Source organism: Pan paniscus, chromosome 11, assembly GCF_029289425.2.
Source record: "Pan paniscus chromosome 11, NHGRI_mPanPan1-v2.0_pri, whole genome shotgun sequence".
Lineage (NCBI taxonomy): Eukaryota > Metazoa > Chordata > Mammalia > Primates > Hominidae > Pan > Pan paniscus.
The window spans coordinates 71,288,907-71,301,370 of NC_073260.2; the positions used below are offsets into that span (position 1 = coordinate 71,288,907).

The following is a 12,464-nucleotide window of genomic DNA, read 5'->3' on the forward strand; positions in this document are numbered from 1 at the left end:
CCCAATTGTCTCAGCCCAAAAACTCCTTGAGCTGATAAGCAACTTTAGCAAAGTCTCAGAATACAAAACCAATGTGCAAAAATCACAAGCGTTCCTATACACCAATAACAGACAAACAGAGAGCCAAATCATGAGTGAACCCCCATTCACAATTGCTTCAAAGAGAATAAAATACCTAGGTATCCAACTTACAAGGGATGAGAAGGACTTCTTCAAGGAGAACTACAAACCACTGCTCCACGAAATAAAAGAGGACACAAACAAATAGAAGAACATTCCATGCCCATGGATAGGAAGAATCAATATCGTGAAAATGGCCATACTGCCCAAGGTAATTTATAGATTAAATGCCATCCCCATCAAGCTACCAATGACCAATGACTTTCTTCACAGAATTGGAAAAAATTACTTTAAAGTTCATATGGAACCAAAAAAGAGCCCGCATTGCCAAGACAATCCTAAGCCAAAAGAACAAAGCTGGAGGCATCACACTACCTGACTTCAAACTATACTACAAGGCTACAGTAACCAAAACAGCATGGTACTGGTACCAAAACAGAGATATAGACCAATGGAACAGAACAGAGCCCTAACTAATAATACCACACATCTACAACCATCTGATCTTTGACAAAGCTGACAAAAACAAGAAATGGGGAAAGGATTCCCTATTTAATAAATGGTGCTGGGAAAACACTGGATCCCTTCCTTACACCTTATACAAAAATTAATTCAAGATGGATTAAAGACTTAAATGTTAGACCTAAAACCATAAAAATGCTAGAAGAAAACCTAGGCAATAACATTCAGGACATAGGCATGGGCAAGGACTTCATAACTAAAACACCAAAAGCAATGGCAACAAAAGCCAAAATTGACAAATGGGATCTAATTAAACTAAAGAGCTTCTGCACAGCAAAAGAAACTACCATCAGAATGAACAGGCAACCTACAGAATGGGAGAAAATTTTTACAATCTACCCATCTGACAAAGGGCTAATATCCAGAATCTACAAAGAACTTAAGCAAATTTACAAGAAAAAATCAAACAACCCCATCAAAAAGTGGGCAAAGGATATGAACAGACACTTCTCAAAAGAAGACATTTATGCAGCCAACAGACACATGAAAAAATGCTCATCATCACTGTCCATCAGAGAAATGCAGATCAAAACCACAAAGAGATACCATCTCACACCAGTTAGAATGGCGATCATTAAAAAGTCAGGAAACAACAGGTGCTGGAGAGGATGTGGAGAAATAGGAACACTTTTACACTGTTGGTGGGACTGTAAACTAGTTTGACCATTGTGGAAGACAGTGTGGCAATTCCTCAAGGACCTAGAACTAGAAATACCATTTGACCCAGCCATCCCATTACTGGGTATACACCCAAAGGATTATAAATCACGCTGCTATAAAGACACATGCACACGTATGTTTATTGTGGCACTATTCACAATAGCAAAGACTTGGAACCAACCCAAATGTCCATCAATGATAGACTGGATTAAGAAAATGTGGCACATATACACCAAGGAATACTATGCAACCATAAAAAATGATGAGTTCATGTCCTTTGCAGGGACGTGGATGAAGCTGGAAACCATCATTCTGAGCAAACTATCGCAAGGACAGAAAACCAAACACGGCATGTTCTCACTCATGGGTGGGAATTGAACAATGAGAATAGTTGGACACAGGGTGGGGAACATCATGCACCAGGGCCTGTCGTGGGGTGGGGGGAAGGGGGAGGGATAGCATTAGGAGATATACCTAATGTAAATGATGAGTTAATGGGTGCAGCACACCAACATGACACATGTATGCATATGTAACACCTGCATGTTGTTCACATGCACCCTAGAACTTAAAGTATATATATATATATATATATATATATATATATATATATATATATATAAAAGAGTATAACACTATAGGCTAATAGTCTAGGGGAGGGGTCAGCAAACTATATCCCCCAGGCCAAAATTTATCCTACTTGCTGTATATCTATAACCCATGAACTAATAATAACTTTTTTTTTTTTTGAGACAGAGTCTCACTATGTTGCCCAGGCTGGAGTGCAGTGGCACGATCTTGGCTCACTGGAAGCTCCGCCTCCCAGGTTCAGACCATTCTCCTGCCTCAGCCTCCCGAGTGGCTGGGACTACAGGTGCCCGCCACCATGCCCGGCTAATTTTTTGTATTTTTTTAGTAGAGATGGGGTTTCATTGTGTTAGCCAGGATGTCCTCAATCTCCTGACCTCATGATCTGCCCGCCTCGGCCTCCCAAAGTGCTGGGATTACAGGCATGAGTCACTGTGCCCGGGCAGAATAAAATTTTTTTAAGTCTTAAATGCTTGAAAAAACTTTGAAAGAAAAATGATATTTCATGACACAAGAAAATTATATAAAATTCAAATTTCAGTATCCATGAATTTTTTTTGGACCACTCATTTATGTATTAGTTATGACTGAGTTCTTGCTACAAAGGCAAAGTTGAGTAGTTGTAGCAGAAACCATGCGGCCCACAGAGCCTAAATTATTTACTATCTGGCCCTGAAAAGTTTGCCGATTCTGATCTAGGGCATGATTCTCAAAGTGTCAGAATCCTTGAGGTTAGCCTAGGAATCTATTTTAAATAGGCTCCTCCCCTCCATTCTTATGCCCATTAAGTGAGACAATCATGAAAATAAATAGAAGCAATATGAGATGATAATTGCTTCAATGGCTGTGGGTGGGCAGTGGAAATAGGTTAGATAGCACCTAGATCCACCTGGAGGGAGCCAGGAAGTCTTCATCTCACATATTGTCAGTGAAGAAGGAAAGGAAGGCATTTTCCTGCCAGAATAGCAGAAAATGAGAATTTCAGAGGAAGGCCAGAGATAGTCCAGGATGTTCACAGAACTGAATATTGTTTCCAAGAGACCATATAAAATAGTGTTGAGGAATGTCAATACTGAAGTCTGTTTGTCATTTATTATCAGAGGGACTTGGGGCAAGTCACTTAACTCTTGGTGCCTCAGTCTCTTCACTGCAATTGGGTCTAATAAGTATGCTTCAGTTTATTCATCTGTAAGAGGAATTGCTGTGGTGGTCATTAAGACTTGTTAGAACAATGCCTGGCCCATACTAAGTGAGATGTAAGAGTTAGTTATTGTTATGATGGATACAGAGTAAAGTCAGAGGGTGGAGTGGGGAGAGGTAGGGTTGGAGAGGTAAGGGCTAGATCTTGAAAGGCTTGTGAGTGTATATAGTATTTCAGTAAGTGATGGGGCCTGCCACAGTGGCTCATGCTTGTAATCCTAGCACTTTGGGAGGCCCAAGGCAAGCTGATCATGTGAGCTCAGGAGTTAGAGACCAGCCTGGGCAACATGGCAAAACCCCGTGTCTACTAAAAATACAAAAAATTAGCTAGGCGTGGTGGCACATGCCTGTAATCTCAGCTGCTCAGGAGGCTGAGGCACAAGAATCACCTAAGCCCAGGAGGCAGAGGTTGCCGTGAGCCAAGATTGTGCCACCGCACTCCAGCCTGGGCAACAAGCAAGACTCTGTCTCAAAAAAAAAAAAAAAAAAAAAAAAAAGTTTGGTAAGTGATGAGCATCTGCAGCAGACTGTTACATTGGTAGCTTCCAGTGAACCACAGCTCATAGTATTCATATCCTTGGGTAATCTCCTCTCACATTGACTCTGGATGTTGCCATGTAACTTGCTTTAACTAATTGGACATTGGCAAATGTGATGCAAACAGAAGCTTCATAGGTACATTAGGGCTTATCCTCCTGAAATGCTTTTTCTTAAAATCCTGATCCATTATGTAAAGAGGTCCAATTATATGCTGGAGAGACCATATGAACAGAGAGACATGCACAGCCAGTCCCCAGCATTTTCAGCCATCTCAATGGGGATGTCAGACCTATGAGTAATGTCATCTTGGATTTCTAGGCCCAATTTAACAGTGTGAGGACTGCAGCCGCAAGAGTGACCCCAGGCGGGAACAGCAGAAGAACCACTTCACTGAGCCCAGTCCAGATTGCAAAATTGTGATCAAATACATGGTTGTTTGAAGTCACTGTGGAAACAGATAACTGAAACATTAGCATTAAGGAATTTTGTTCATGGAAATTATCAGATTTGTATCTATCAAGGGGACTTTGTTGACAATGTGTGAGATGATATGAGACTAGAAGAAGGGATACTGGTAAGAATGTTAGTTCATTGGTCAAAAGAAAAATAATAAAGAGTTGAATTAAAGCAGTGGGAAAGAGGATGGAAAAGAGAGAAATGAGAAGACTTTCTTCTCTGCTGAGTGCCTCTGCCCCAGGTCCTGTGCCTTCCTCTTTCTTGCTTTGCTCCCTGATTCTGAGGTATGAGCCACTGTGCCTGGCAAGACACCCAACATTTAATAAGTACTTAGTAGATTCCAGGTACTGTAATAACTAGTCACAATCAACTCAATAAATTTTAGCTCCTATGATTATTTAGCAAAGTACCTGACACCTAGAAAGCACATTGTAGATATTAGGTCTTCAAAGATACATTCAGATACAGATGACTTTAAATAAGAAAAAATATATTTAACCCCTGATAATCTGTGTCTTTGTGAAACAGGAATTGAAGAAATCTGGCAAGAGTATGAGTGAGGGTATTGGAGACAGCGATGGGGGAGTGAGAAATAAGCTTAGGTCTATGCAGTATCACGTTGTTAAGTAGTGGTAAGGACCTGTTGAGATTAGACACCATAATTAGTAGTGGCTCCTTCCTATATCATTAAGAAAATTAAGTCATTTTTCTCCAGCAGACCTCTACATGCTAGAGGCAAACATTTGGATTAATCCAGGTTGGAAATTGGAGGATGAGTGTCATATAGAGAGACAATGGAATCAAATATATTGGCAAAATAATGGTCAAAACAAAGTTCCATATGGCCTAGACTAGATGAGGAAGGATGTGAAGCCAGGAGCACATGGTATGCTTAGAGAAAGAGAGGGGTCAAGATGGACAAGGGGAAAGACTGCAGACTTGGTGAAAGTATGGAGGGGAGAACATCGATACCTAAATCTCCAGTTGTGTTAGTCCAGAGTCTGCTAGTCTAGTCTAAAGGACAAGAGCATTGATATGGTTTGGATCTGTGTCCCTGCCCAAATCTCCTGTTCAATTGTAATCCTCAGCATTGGAGGTGGAGCCTGGTGGGAAGTGACTGGATCATCAAGGTTGATCCTTTATGAATAGTTTAGCCCCATCTCCTTGTGTTCTGTTCTCCTGAAAGCGAGTTCTTGCAAGATCTTGTTTAAAAGTGTGTAACACCTCCCTCCTCTCTCTCTCTTGCTTCTGCTCCCATCATGTGAGACACCTTGCTCCCTCTTTGCCTTGCACCATGATTGAAAGTTCCCTGAGGCCTCCCCAGAAGTGAGTGGATGTCAGCTTCATTCTTCCTGTACAGCCTGCAGACCTGTGAGCCAATTAAACTTATTTTCTTTATAAATTACCCAGTTTCAGGTGTCTCTTCATAGCAACGTGAGAACAGACTAATACAAGCACCATCTTGGATCAAGAATTTAAGAACCTTTAAAAAATTAACCTCTAAAACTCTATGACTTACTGTAATGGCACAAATTCATAAGAATGATCAGTCTGTGGTTTGTTTTGGAGAAATCACTTATGTATCATGTTTCACAGAAGAGAATAATGCTGTGACTTTGACTTCTTATGATCATAAAAACTTGAAAAGACAACAAAGTGATACAGGTACGAAAGTTTTAAGAGTAAATGTTTCCTTCTCTCTAATCCTAATTATGAGAGGTAATCACCCTTACAGGTGGGTGTTGTCCTAGCTTGGGTTCCCCAAAAAGTAGAGCCTGAGACAGGAACTTGAGGACTTAGGTGCAGTTAGGCCATGTGAAAGTCACAGGGAGCAAGAGAAAGAGGGAGAAAAGCAGGAGGTGGCAACATAGGGACATATCATCAAAATTCTGAGGTTCAATTCCACCAGGACCTGTGAAAGTTAAACTTACTAAAAAATAAAATAAAATAAAATAGGACTGGGCATGGTGGCTCACGCCTGTAATCCCAGCACTTTGGGAGGCCGAGGCAGGTGGATCATGAGGTCAGGAGATCAAGACCATCCTGGCTAACACGGTGAAACCCTGTCTCTACTAAAAAATACAAAAAATTAGCTGGGCATGGTGGCGGGTGACTGCAGTCCCAGCTATGCGGGAGGCTGAGGCAGGAGAATGGCATGAACCTGGGAGGCGGAGCTTGCAGTGAGTGGAGATCCCACCACCGCACTCCAGCCTGGGTGATAGAGTGAGACTTCATCTCAAAAAAAATAAATAAAAATAAATAAATAAATAAATAAATAAAACAAAAAAAATAAAATAGTTTTTCCGTGGAGCATGTTAAATACAAGCAAACACAATAAACTTAGAATTAGCATATGACCCAGCATTTTCACTCCCTAGTATATACCCCAAAGAATTTAAAGTTGGGACTCAAACAGATACTTGTACACTAATGTTTATAGTGGCGTTATTCACAATATTCAAAATGTGGAACAACCAAATGCCCCCTCAGCAGATGAATGTATCAACAAAAGTTGATATATACATACAATGGAATATTATTCAGCCTTTAAAAGGAATGGCTGGGCACGGTGGCTCACACCTGTAATCCCAGCACTTTGGGAGGCCAAAGTGGGCAGATCATGAGGTCAGGAGATCAAGACCATCCTGGCCAACATGGTGAAACACCATCACTACTAAAAATACAAAAATTAGCAGGCATGCTGGTGCATGCCTATAGTCCCAGCTACTGGGGAGGCTGAGGCAGGAGAATTGCTTGAACCTGGGAGGCTGAGGCTACAGTAAGCTGAGATGGTGCCACTGTACTCCAGCCTGGGCGACAGAGCAAGACTCCATCTCAAAAAAAAAAAAAGAAAAAAAAAGATTACAATGGTAAATTTATATTGTGTATATTTTACTGCAATTTAAAAAAGTATACAGGATGACTCCCACACTTGTCCACTTGAAGGCTGTGGGTTGTGGTGGGGTTGGGGAATTTATGCATTAGCTCTCATTCTACATTGGTAGAGTGTTGCTCACTCTTCCTAGGTGGCTCTTGTTTGCAAGGCTAAGTGGGCTTCCTTGAGAAGCCCCCAAGGCAGAGTATGAAAAGACCACAGGCATGCTCTTTTGGTGGGACATCACCACTACACTCAGAGCATGTGTGGAACCACCTACACAGCTGTGGCTGAAATCAGAGATGGACTGAGGGTATGCAATCTGAGGCCTCAAAAGGCCTCTGGTACAAATATGTATTCTTTTAGATAATTCTCTCATGCATTTACAAATATACAAATAAGGCTCTATCTATATCTACACATATTTTTATATACTGATAATTTTACTTTTGCAAATCATGCTATTCATGTTGTTTGGCAAACTTGCTTTCCTCATAGATATATTTCTAGCTTTGCACTTATAGATGCACCTCAATCTGTTTAGCCACTGCAGAGTAATCCATTGTATATGGAGGTATCCTAATTTTTTTTTAACCCACTGCAATTGTACCTTCGCATTTATCAATAAAAAATGCGTTTTGCTAAGGTCACGAGTGACTTTCATATCTTTAAACCCAATCAGTCATTTTTAGGGACTTCTATGGCCTTCACTTGCTTTCATCTTCTTTGATGTGTTTGCTTTGACATTTGCATCGTGATGGTATATTCTTTGCTTCAAGTCACACATTTTCAGATGTAATTTTAAAAGAATTAGTAAATATGGTGACAGATTCAAAGTCAAATCATCATATAAGATAGAACAGGGATTGTTTTCCTTGTCTTTTTATAAAAAGCATTTTTCCAAGCTGTTTGCTCCTGAATTTTCTGCAAGCAAGAAAAAACTCTCAAAAATGTTTGACTTGATGTTTGAAGAAAATATCTGCTAATCATGGTTTGCAGGCATGTGCAACAAAATAACATACATGTGGATTACAGCATTCTGTATTCTTTGCTGACGCTGAGTGAAATAGGCTATTATTAGTTGAGAATTATGTGGGCAGGATATAGATGGGGTGATTTTAACAATTAAGTAAAAAGACACTTTTTTTTTCATTCAATGTCAATATATTTTAATGTCTCTCAAAATCCAGTTTTATTTAATTGAAATCATTTCAGGAGATTTAGGAGTATTTATGTTGAGCTTCTATTAACCTTTCAAATTTAGGGTTGACACTTGGGACTTAGATTACAAAGTATAGTATTTGTATTAGTTGGCATGCAAAAAGCACAAGTTTGTCCATCCTGGGCACCTCAGTCTGTTTAGGCTGCCATAACAAAATACCGTAGACTGGGTGGCTTAACAACAGACATCTATTTCTCACAGTACTGGAGGCAGATTATGATCAAGGTGCCAGGCCAGGCATGGTGGCTCACACCTGTAATCCCAGCACTTTGGGAGGCCAAGGTGGGCGGATCACGAGGTCAAGAGATCGAGACCATCTTGGCCAACATGGTGAAACTCTGTCTCTACTAAAAATACAAAAATTAGCTGGGCATGGTGGCACATGCCTGCAGTCCCAGCTACTTGGGAGGCTGAGGCAGGAGAACCCAGGAGGTGGAGGGAGGCCGAGGTTGCAGTGAGGTTGCACTGCACTCCAGCCTGGCTACAGAGCGAAACTCCGTCTCAACAAACAAACAAACAAACAAACAAACATCAAGTTGCCAGCAGATTCAGCATCTGGTGAGGACCCTGGCCCTGCTTGTTGACAGCTACCTTCTCATTACATATTCACATGGCAGAGAAAGGAAGCTTTTGTGTCTCTTCCTCTTCTTCTTTTTCTTTCTTTTTTCGTTCTTTTCTTTTTTTTTTTTTAACTAGGCAAAGAACTTTATTAACCTTTGTTTCAAACTTTATTCCCAGGCTTCTTCGGTTTAATTAGCTGCAAAGAATGAACTGTGTATAAGCAAAAACTGAAAAGAGCTGCAGTGTCAAAGAGGCTTGGGCTTAAAGATATTAGAGATCTAGATTTTATCAGATCCATAAACAAATATTTCTTAAAAAGCAGTCGTAATATAAAATGGCAGCTCCCAGTAACTTCTTCATGTTTTATCTTCAGAAGTTGACTCAGTTCAGTTTGCCTCATTCTTGGAAGCCTCATCAAAATTCTCCATAAGCTCTGGAACTTCATCATCATCATCATCATCCTCTCCAGTAGCAAGTGGTGCTTTTCCATCCGCAGATTATTTGGGCAGAGCTTCAGCCAGTCTCCTTAAACTAGATGGACTGTCTGCACCAAGCTGGTTTAAGACGCTGGCTAGCATTTCTGTCAGCTGCTTTGTCCCAGCATGGCCTGTAATGGTGAAGTGTTCGCTGCCAGAGATGCCTGAACCTTAGGGTGGTTAAAGTGGATCACTGTTCCTTGGTTTGTAAACATAGTCACCTCTTCAATACCAGAGATACTGTTTACCCCTCACTTCTTTAAGGAGAACTGAAGTTTTTGAACATCTGCTGTGGCTGTTCTATGAACCACCACCTTCTTTCTGTGAGCAGTTCCTTTCCCACCAATGCTCATTCGTGCCTGCAGTTTGGCGAGTTTTTCCTGGTTCATGATCGTTTCTTTCATCTTGTCCGAGCAGATAAGGGGTCGCGAGGGGGACTAGGATTGGTCCTCAGGGGGTCTCCCGTGGACCAGCTGAGATGAAGCGCACACATGCTAGAACGCAAGATGGCAGCCCTTCCTCTTCTTAAAAAGGCATGAATCCCGTCATGGGGGCTCTACATCCGTGACCTCATCTAAATAGAATGACCTCCCAAAGGCTCACTCTCTAGTACCATCATGCTATGGGTTTAGGGCTTCAACATATGAGTGATGGGGGCACATGAGCATCCAGTCCATAAGACAGGGATATGTGTTTTGCCGCTTATTATGTGTGTGACCATGGTTGTATCACTTAACCTTAGTTTTCTCATCTACAAAATGAGTCATATTTTATAATCTCGTACAGCTCATGTGAAGATGAAATGGGATAACATTTCTTTTCTTCCTTTTTTTTTTCTTTTTTTTTTTGAGATGGAGTTTCGCTCTTGTTGCCCAGGCTGGAGTGCAGTGGCACGATCTTTGCTCACTGCAACCTCCACCTCCGAGGTACAAGCAATTGTCCTGCCTCAGCCTCCCAAGTAGCTGGGATTACAGGGGCGTGCCACCACGCCTATCTAATTTTTGTATTGTTTTAGTAGAGATGGAGTTTCACTACGTTGGCCAGGCTAGTCTCCAATTCCTGACCTCAAGTGATCCGCCCTCCTTGGCCTCCCAAAGTGTTGGGATTACAGTCGTGAGCCACCACACCCAGCCAAAATGGGATAACATTACTAAAGTGTTTGATGATGCCTTTTGTGTAGACAGCTATTATTAGGATACTTCTCTGAGTATAAAATGTTAGTCTTTACGGTTCTTCAATATCATGGTGGTCAGATGGGTTGGAAGGGCATACTTTCAGTAGGACTCAATGGAACATGAAACTATTAATTGTGTCAGCAAGGCACCCTAATTGGAAAGGTGATTTGTCAGCACTGAATCCATCTACACTTGCTAGATTCTGATAAGGATTAGGGATGTAGTCAGGGATTCACACAATGCTAACTGACCAGAAGGTAGGTCAAAGTCATGGACTTCGTTTCATTTTTATCACATTCTTACCTCCCAAGGATACTAGAGTCCAGAGACTGATGTAAGAGCTCTAAGCCTAGGGTCCCTCTGCTTCCAAGATACAGCGTAGTGAATGGGCTTCCGATATACTCTTGCAAATGAGCTTTTCCTATAGAGAAGCTTAGAGTGTCCTCAGAGTCTCAAAGGGGGTCTGTGACCCAACAGACATTACAAGCGTCTAACCATAAAGAAATTTCTAGTATTTTCCATAGCATCCTCCTCATCTAAATATCTTTTGACCTGTGCTTTCTAGTTAAAATTTTTATTTCTTTTCTCTAGGAAAAGATTAAATTTGGTTGGGATACTCACAATCTAAAATTGAACAAATGAATATATGTACTTTTTTTGGAGGGATTGTTAATGAAGAAACAGAGAAGAGCTATCTGTAAAGTAGAAAATCATGAAAGATAGAGAAGTTGCAGTCATTTTCCATAATTTTAATACTGCAGTGTAACCTATATATCCTTGGCCTTCACAGCCAGTGGGTGTAAACAAGGTCACAGGAACATTAGTAAGACCTGAATTTAGCATCCTTATTATCCCTTCCTGACATATTTCAGGACCCCAGCTCATCTCTAATTTCATGGATGTTTCACTTGTGCTCAGGAACAAGTCCATACATGCTCTAATTTTGTATCGTTACTGAAGTCCGTTACTAGGAACCATTGTATTGTGGTTCTTCAATATAGCCACTGTGGCCAGGATCTCCAGTGGGAATGCTACTTCCTGGCACTTCTGCTCCACTGCTGTGCTGAGATTCCTGCCAGATGCCATCCTGTGCTGTGCAGAGATTGAGGACATGCTTGTCTCTTCTCTAAGCAGCAATTTGGCACCTAAGCTCCATAGTGCTATTGTGTATGCAGTTTGTCTTTTTTTTTTTTTTTTTTTTTTTTTTGAGACAGTCTCGTTCTGTCACCCAGGCTGAAGTGCAATGGTGTGATCTCGGCTCACTGCAACCTCCATCTCCTGGGTTCAAGCAATTCTCCTGCCTCAGCCTCCCGAGTAGCTGGGATTACAGGCACCCGCCACCATGCCTGGCTAATTTTTTTTTTTTTTTGAGACGGAGTCTCACTCTGTTGCCCAGGCTGGAGTGCAGTGGTGCGATCTCGGCTCACTGCAACCTCCATCTCCGGGGTTCAAGCGATTCTCCTGCCTCAGCCTCCTGAGTAGCTGGGATTACAGGTATGCACCACCACACCGGGCAAAGTTTTGTATTTTTAGTAGAGATGGGGTTTCACCATGTTGGTCAGGCTGGTCTCAAACTCCTGACCTCGTGATCCGCCCGCCTCGGCCTCCCAAAGTGCTGGGAATATAGGCGTGAGCCACCATGCCTGGCCTATGCAGTTTGTCTTGTAAGCCTCTTGTCATAATGCTTTTGCTTTTATTTATAACCCCTGCTTCTCTACACGGTGTCCCTGAGGGTTGGATAATGGACACTTTTCTATCCTTCTTTTCCACATCTTTCTTTTCTCTGTTTCAGATTACTATGCAAAACCACCTTGCCTTCCTTTTTTTTTGTTTGTTTTTTTGTTTTTTTTTTTTTGAGACTGAGTCTTGCTCTCTCACCCAGGTTGGAGTGCAGTGGCATGATCTTGGCACACTGTAACCTCCACCTCCATGGTTCAAGCGATTCTCCTGCCTCAGCCTCCCTAGTAGCTGGCACTACGGGCACCCGCCACTACACCCGGTTAATTTGTGTACTTTTAGTAGAGACGGAGTTTCACCATGTTGGCCAGGCTGGTCTCGAACTCCTGACC

The 12,464-nt window shown here is 41.6% G+C and overlaps 1 pseudogene; it reads right to left on the minus strand.

The window, feature by feature from the left end:
• Positions 1–8,262: 8,262 nt before the first annotated feature.
• Positions 8,263–10,873, minus strand: LOC100994176 (transcription factor BTF3-like; annotated as a pseudogene).
• Between the last annotated feature and the right edge of the window lie 1,591 nt (positions 10,874–12,464).